At 32.7% G+C, this 7,922-nt stretch overlaps 1 long non-coding RNA gene across 1 annotated transcript; it reads right to left on the bottom strand.

Annotated features, from left to right (window-relative positions):
• Positions 1-3,336: 3,336 nt before the first annotated feature.
• LOC111085685 lies at positions 3,337-6,448 on the bottom strand. The gene is made up of 3 exons (XR_002610500.1): positions 6,042-6,448; positions 5,611-5,792; positions 3,337-4,432 (listed from the first exon to the last, which is right to left on the bottom strand). It is a non-coding gene; the product is annotated as an uncharacterized LOC111085685 (long non-coding RNA).
• Between the last annotated feature and the right edge of the window lie 1,474 nt (positions 6,449-7,922).

Genomic DNA, 7,922 nt, shown 5'->3' with positions numbered 1-7,922 from the left:
AGTATCTTTTAAAACAATATTCTCTGAGAGAAGACAAAAATTGATATTTAGTTTCATATTTTCAGCGTCTTTGTTTTGTGTTTTCCCACCAGTAAGCTTAAAGGATTATGACGTTAAAATTAGGGGATTGATCATTGCAGTGGGCAAGAGTAGATAGGCCATTAGGCAGCTTTGAGATAGAAAAGTATTTTTTCGTTTTACAGAATTTTTATTGATATGACTGCATTACTTTTATTGAGAATGAATTGTTCTAGAAATTAAAAATCACAATTGCCTTTGAAAATATGCTTATTGTAGCAAGTACAGTTTGTATATTTTTACATAAAATGAATATCTTCACATAACTGTTAGATTTGAAGAATATAATGTACGTGTTTTTTTCGTGTCGCTTAAATAACTACTACTACAACAAAAAACTAATTGGACAATGGATTGCACTTTGTGTACCAGATTACGTGCTTACACTGGAATTGCTTCCCCCATCTTGGGTAGTGAGCACTCAGTCTATTATTTTCATAAAATAGCGTTATATCGTGTGTAACAATTAGAAAAATAAGTACGCAGTAAACGTGACAAACTGTCATAAGTCTTGATAATATATCGTAACTAAACACATCCTTGCCTGTTCCCATTGACACTTTTACCTCTCTAATCAAAATCTATGTAAACAAGACTGTTTTCACCTCTCTTGGTCAGTAACTTAGACAAAAATACGGGATGGCCATAGGAAACCTACTTTTTTCGATACTGTATAACATTTTCATGGAATATTTCGAAACCGAATTACTTCCTTCTGTAAACATAAACATTCATTGGTTTCGATGTGTTGAAGGTATATTTTCTGTGTGTCAAGACCAAAGAAGATATTTTGAAAATATTTCAAAAACTTTGATCACCTTCACCCAAATATCAAATTTAAAGTTTAATTGGAGAAAGACGACATTTTGGACATTTTGATAACCAGAGAAAACTTAAAACCCGTACTCTCTGCATACCGTAAACCGACAAATTATTTAAGTTATGTGTACTTCTTTTCATGTCACCATAAACAGGTCAAAACTTAAATTACTTTTAAATTTTTTCTTAGGGCCTATAGAATATGTCACCCAACAGTGCTTGAACACAAAATTAAAAATACCCTCTCTAAAAAAACTGTTAAATAATTTCATTTTCCACAACGTTTCATTCCAAATTACCATCTTAGAGCATGAAAACCCATTATCCCTTGAAGACAATAACATAAACACACTTTACATTAGCTACAACACTAACATTGGGTCCCTAGAGAAAATATTAAGGAAGAATAACTTTAAAATGATATACAAATAACCGAATACCATTAAAGATGATTTGACATCAAGTAGAACAACACCAGAATATAAAAAACAAATTGTTTATATTATAATACGTCAATCTTGTGACAAAAGTTATGTAGATTAAAACTGCAGTCCACAGCAGAGGGTGCGACCAATCAAATATTGCATTAAGCCCTCTACGTCACAGATTATATTTTAAATTTTACCTTTGGTGAAAAGAAAGGAAAAATCTATAATAAACTTTTGTTAAACCAGTATCTTTCTTGTAAAATGGACATGCTTTATATTACTCAAGAAATACATCTATCTCTGATGACATTGCAATATCGAAGGTTTGGAATGTCTCCAAATGTATAGGTGTTAAACATATCACCCATAGCTGTATTGCAGTGACACGCTACTGCATTAGCATATGCAATGCTGTACAGATTATTAGACTTTAACTAGTTTGTAAAATGGAAGTATGAAACTGAACATGCATATTAATTAAGGAATTTTCAAAATAGATGAAAAATATTCACCGTTTATTAACCTCGTGTTGTGCACATCACAACCAAGACGATGTTTTGTTTGTGTTAAATACATGATTTTTTAAAGGATGGCTTATTGAAAATATAATTTTTTCAGGGATCATATTATGGCACATGTTTGAAACAAAACTTTGGATCTTGATGACTTAAGATTTTTATCACTAAATGTATTTATTTTATTGCATCTACAAGTCAGACGTAGCCCAATGGTTAGCATACCGTGCTGGAAGTCGAGATGGTTCAAGTTTCAAGATGTGATTCAGTTGTGAGATTGTTATAAAATATGACTACCAATCTCGTTATTTGGTTCAAGACCCGGAGAAATCTCTTGTGGCGGCGGGTGCTGTTGGCTGGATGGCTTCACTCTGGTCAGTTTTCCAAAATTAGGACCAGCTATACCTGAACCCTAGGGGCATGCAACCTTTTCCGTTTAGACGATTTGCACATAAGGCATTGTTCATGTTGTAAATTCCAATTACACTCCATGAGAACCAACATCCTGAAAGTTGTGAAGTTAATAATTTCAACAAATTAATTATTTTTAAGAATTCGATTTTATTAATAAAAAATACTATGGCTTATTATTATTCATAGAATGTTAATAAAGCAGCTGTTACACTCAAGCTCCGTTACGTTTGAAAATTAATTAATTATAGAACAATTGAAATACTTACTTTTCGACATCATTTACTAGAGTGTATGGTAATCCTGCATATTGTCGATTGATTTTTAAATAATATTTACTTTGTAAATAAGAACTTATTTAACTTCGTTTTTGAATGCACAAGTTATTTATATATACTTTGGAAAACTAGCATGAACTGGAACTTTATTGCAGCTGAAACTTCATTTTGTCACAACTACACCGAACACGTTAAGTACGCTCACATTCATGTAGATTGTTAAGTAAACACAAGTGTAATACTGTGAAAAAGAATAGCGAACACAATAACCCTAAGAAAATCTACACCTTAAAGGTAATTTTCAATGTAATACTGTTTGTTCCAAAATATATTGCCTTTAGGCGTTAACCAATACGCAGAAACAAACAAACAAACAATAGCCTATATTACTGTATAACATCTAGATAAACTAAATTGAAGTTAAGATCCACTATTACGGAACAAATAGTACATGTGGGAACATGCTTTGACACTTTCACTAGCTCTCTTCAGTTCAACTAAAGAGGAAGCGTGAAAGTGTCGGAGCTTGATCCATACAAACTTGTTCCGTAATAGTGGATCTTAATGTCATTTTACATTACTTTAAATGGTATTGTGTAGATATCTACTAACGATAAATATGTGTATTCCGAAACCGTCATACACATGTATGTGCTTTGACTTGATGAACGTATAATACATTTTCTTTGTGATTAACTTGTGTAGTGAGTAACCAATATTCTATTGACTGTTAAATTATTACTCTTCAATGCTCTAAAAATACACTAAATATTTTCACTATTCTGCATATATAAAAACTGAATGTTAATAAATACACATACAAATCATAACGCTGCTATCTTTGTAATAAAAATAACCTGATGAGGAAAAAAACATACAGGACCATTTATAAGAAGAACAACTGATTTTTGTGGGTAAAGTACGGTTCAGAGCACTCTGGTGGTACCTTTATAAGGAATTTAACATATTTAACGTAGATATATATACATGTGTTTTAAGAAGACCTAGTCACATAATTTTCAAACCTGTGGGTATATTTCAACTTATATCGTGAACACATTTACTTGAGAGTTAGTTTGAAATTGGAAAAGCTAAAATATACCTTTCAGTTTAAGACCATTATTTTAATATTATGGTGATCCCATTTTAATGGAATATTTTAAAAGTATAATGCGAAGGTTAAGATGTCAATGAGATGGGATTTTTATAACTTTACAAGTGAATAATACAACATTGCTCATCTAAGTTAAACATTATTAATTGTCTTTTTCGAGAACAAAATACACAATAATAAGGGCATGAGAATGAACTATTATTATAAGAGATAATAAATGTATTCATACACGATGCTTTTGACATTAAGAAATTACAAAACAAATACATATGTCACAAAATAGGAGACCTGATAACCAGAGTATTTTTCGGAAGACAGGTTTTTCCTTCAGCTATAAAAAAAGGCGCCGGGATAGTTGTTTTTGTTTGTTTGTTTGTTTCATACAAAATATAATATTCTTTACATCCTATACTTTCATAGTCGTCATAGTGGTAAAAATATCATCAAACCTCTTATACCTATGGTATTTACCCTTTTAATGTTTCTGAATATTATATTATATTGACGGATAAAATGAAGATGGGCACAGCAAGGTAGCTCATTGTGCAGCTTTGTGCTTAAACAAAACACAAAATATAGGTTTTTTAACCTTTAGAAGATGCGTACATATCTTAAACCATTCTTTGACATAGGTCTGTGTGTGCGTGTTTGTTTATACGTGGCGAATCGCTGGAACCATTATCACCAAACTTTTCAGGTATCCTTAGTCCCTAGGCGAGTGATCAGCGTTTGGATCTGTCATCTCCGGAGGCTCCTACGCCTTCCTTGTGCGTTGAATGGGTACGTTAGCTAGTACATAAAAACATCAAAACGTAAAAAGAAGCTAGTTGTGATAAAGTAAACCTGATACGTATCTTACACCCTCTTTCATTATCTAACAATTACAGACAGATTTATGCTTCTCTGTCTCCGACACTTGTACTTGGATACCATTCAGATTCCAAACAAACAGGAGTGTATACGTTAATAGTTAAAAATGTTTTAAAATTTACAGCCAGGATAAATAAACAGAAGCCTACTATGACAACCAGATTTCCAATAAAACACCTTTTCCCGGTTTTGGAGACATAGAGTAATTTTCATAATTTACCATAACACCCTAAACAAAGAGATTATACAGATGATACATATTCCCAGTCATGAGCGATACTTTCTCCACAAACTAGATAAAGTATATTTTGTGTCACCTATATAAACTACAATTACATCATCAACTGCTGGAAGAGAAAGCATAGTTACAAATTACACTTGTCCGTTTCTATTACTCTTGGTTATGTGTAGTTATTATTGTACTCACTAACTGGTGTATGGCAACAATCGAACATTTTGATAAAAAAGAACTTATTAGGTCGAGCGCCCATATGCATGGATATCTGAAAATATAACCAAGAAACCTATCGAGTGGGGGAAAATCATGTTTATATTAGTGGTTTACTCCAAATTTTAACCTTGTAAATAAAAGTTTAAATTCATCTTAGTTACATGTATATCTTGAAATCTACATATGAAACTTTTTCGAATACTCTGAGGGCGTCAGAGAAAACTGTCGAGTATGCATACCGATGTGGGCAAATAACGTTTGCTCATAGATAATGCATCCATAATAGTATTATATTCAATATAGGAAAGTTAACATGAACATTTATGTTAAACGCTTTAAAAGGATCAGAAGAGCAACTCACAACTTATTCTATAATTCATCGCCCCCTCTGAGATAAGAATGTAAATAACTGCCACTTCATCTCGAAATTTAGAAAACGTAAAAGTACTAATTCATATATATATATATATATATACACTCCTTAGATGTAGAAGTATATAACAACACGCCCCACAGCGGCATATCAGCGAACTTCTGACGCCAGAAGCCGGGTTTCTATACCAGTGGTGAGGGCAGCACAGATAGTCCATTGTGTAGCTTTGTGCTTAATTACAAACAAACAAACAATATAATGACATTCACTCACTTGTTCATTATGGTGTTTTGACGACAAACAACAGGAAAAACCTAAAGTCCAGGGATGTCTGATATTTTGTTATCCTTTGCTTATTAACAATTGTTTGTGTGAGACCTTTGTCCAGTGTAAAACAAGACGACTTAGTCTTTCATCCCTCTAGTTTTAAATTTTCTGAAGCGATTCAGCTTCAACTGAAAAAACAAATCAACATTTTTCACTTCTATGAAATATATCATCATCATCATCATCGGTGATTAGACATTTTCGTGTTTTTTTTGTTTTTTTTTTAACAGTAGTTACTTATTCATGTCTTTATTTTACTGACTGATCTACAACAAATATTTTACATTAAAGCTCCTTCCTTTCTGGTTGAGCTTAACTTGAAATGAAATGAAAATAACTGTTCAGAAAGCAAAGGAACCAAAACTAAAATGTCTAACCTTACTTCACCAGTTAAACAGTCTACAAACCCATCTGGAACCAGAACATATAGAAATTCTTTTCTTCGTTTTTTTTTATGTCATGTTCCTTTGATGATGTCAAAAGAAGAGTATTTTCATCGCAGCTTGTTCGACAACTATCTTCCCAGTTTTACTTGAGCTTGTTGGAATGGTTGTTAAAACGTGCACAAAAGAACGGTTGATCTGTCACCAAGGCACGTGTAATGCCTGTGCATTTAGAATACTTCGCGCGTGGATAAGGCACACCACCCCTTACTCGAAGTAAATCTGGCACTTTTAATGCATACTAAAATGTTTCTATTTTGTCAACGAGATGAAACATTTGTTAAAGTCATATAAAGCGAAAGAAAGACCTATGTACATTAAGGACATAACCGACATTTATATTATTTACCTTCTTACATAATTATCTTTCTTTTATAAAAAAGTTAGCAGCGTCGCATAAAGAAACCCCTTTTAAGGATACAGTACTGTTTATAGGAATGCGACACGAGAATGTTCTCTTTGTGACGTGTACGTGTTTTTCTTATTCTGGCTGTGATGTAATCGTATTACATGTGATGCTCCAGCTGCTATAATATACACTGCCGAGCTTTGAAAAAAATAGTATTTATCAACGTTCTCGATACCGACAAAGTTCCCGGACTTTTATGACATTAAGCGCTAAAAGTTGACTTACAATAGGTTATGTCTCAGACCAGCTTGTCTTACACAAGCTTTATCATGAAAAGTGATATACTAATTTTCACTTAAAGTCGTCTAGTTTGTCTTTGGGTGGCTGTCACTCGGAATAAATATTCAAGTCATTATTCAGGGATGGTTCAGGCTATGATACATTAATTTTTATATTTCGCAGAAACAAGCCCCACTGCTGTCTTTGATAGCAATAGCTAACCAGCTTGTAGCCCCTCAATAGCTCAGCGGTAAGTCTCACAGATTACAAAGCTAAAATTCGGGTTTCGATACCTATGGTTGACAAAGCATTGTGTAGTTTTGTGCTTAGTAATAAACAAACAAACGAGCTTATATATCATAAATACTTCAAGCTTATCAACGAGAGTTTCCAACGGGTCTTGATTACTTCCTATTCTGCTTGTGTATTTGCTTCGTTTCATAAACACTCATTAGCGGCGATTTAAGCGATTTCTTATACAAATATTCTTGTATAAAAACAACTTTACCTAAAAAAAAGATACTTGAGTAAGTAACAATAACTATGTTATGTTTACAGAAGTGTTATGTACACAAAATTTAAGAATGATCGGAATCTCTGAGAGATATGATACGCCGGTTGCAGAAAAACTTATATCTAAATATCAAAACACAAATTAACTTTTTTAAGTAATTGACTATTCACGATTACATGACAATCTTTTTCCACTGGGATATTTCTTTGCGGGTTTAAAAATTATATTTTGATGCCTAGATGAGATCGGTTGGTGCCCATTAATATAGTGTTACAATAGCGGAAGTCACGTGACGCTAGTAACACGTCATAAGCTTCGAGAAAATTCATGTCCCTTTGTGAAGCCTCGAGTGTTTACTAGATATGCGGTATTCTTGTATAGAGACGACAATTGAGTCAAGCGCGTGAGTCGTTCGTTGTGAATTATAGCGTTTGTTTAAGTTATAGCGTGACTGTGGAAATCAAGTGTATCGCAAAGTTGTATTGAGAAAGAATAAACTAGTTTTATTTAAGAAAAGACTTGTATCGCTAAAGTTTCATCGGAAAGAAATTATACGGGAAATTAACTAACGTAACAATAGTATAACATTCTTTTATCACGTAAACAGTATACTATAAAAAGCATACAAAATTTCTAATTTTAAACATTAACTACTTTTGAATTCAATAATAAT

This window comes from Limulus polyphemus, unplaced genomic scaffold, assembly GCF_000517525.1.
Source record: "Limulus polyphemus unplaced genomic scaffold, Limulus_polyphemus-2.1.2 Scaffold0, whole genome shotgun sequence".
NCBI classification, from domain to species: domain Eukaryota; kingdom Metazoa; phylum Arthropoda; class Merostomata; order Xiphosura; family Limulidae; genus Limulus; species Limulus polyphemus.
This window is presented reverse-complemented; position numbering and strand designations above follow the sequence as displayed.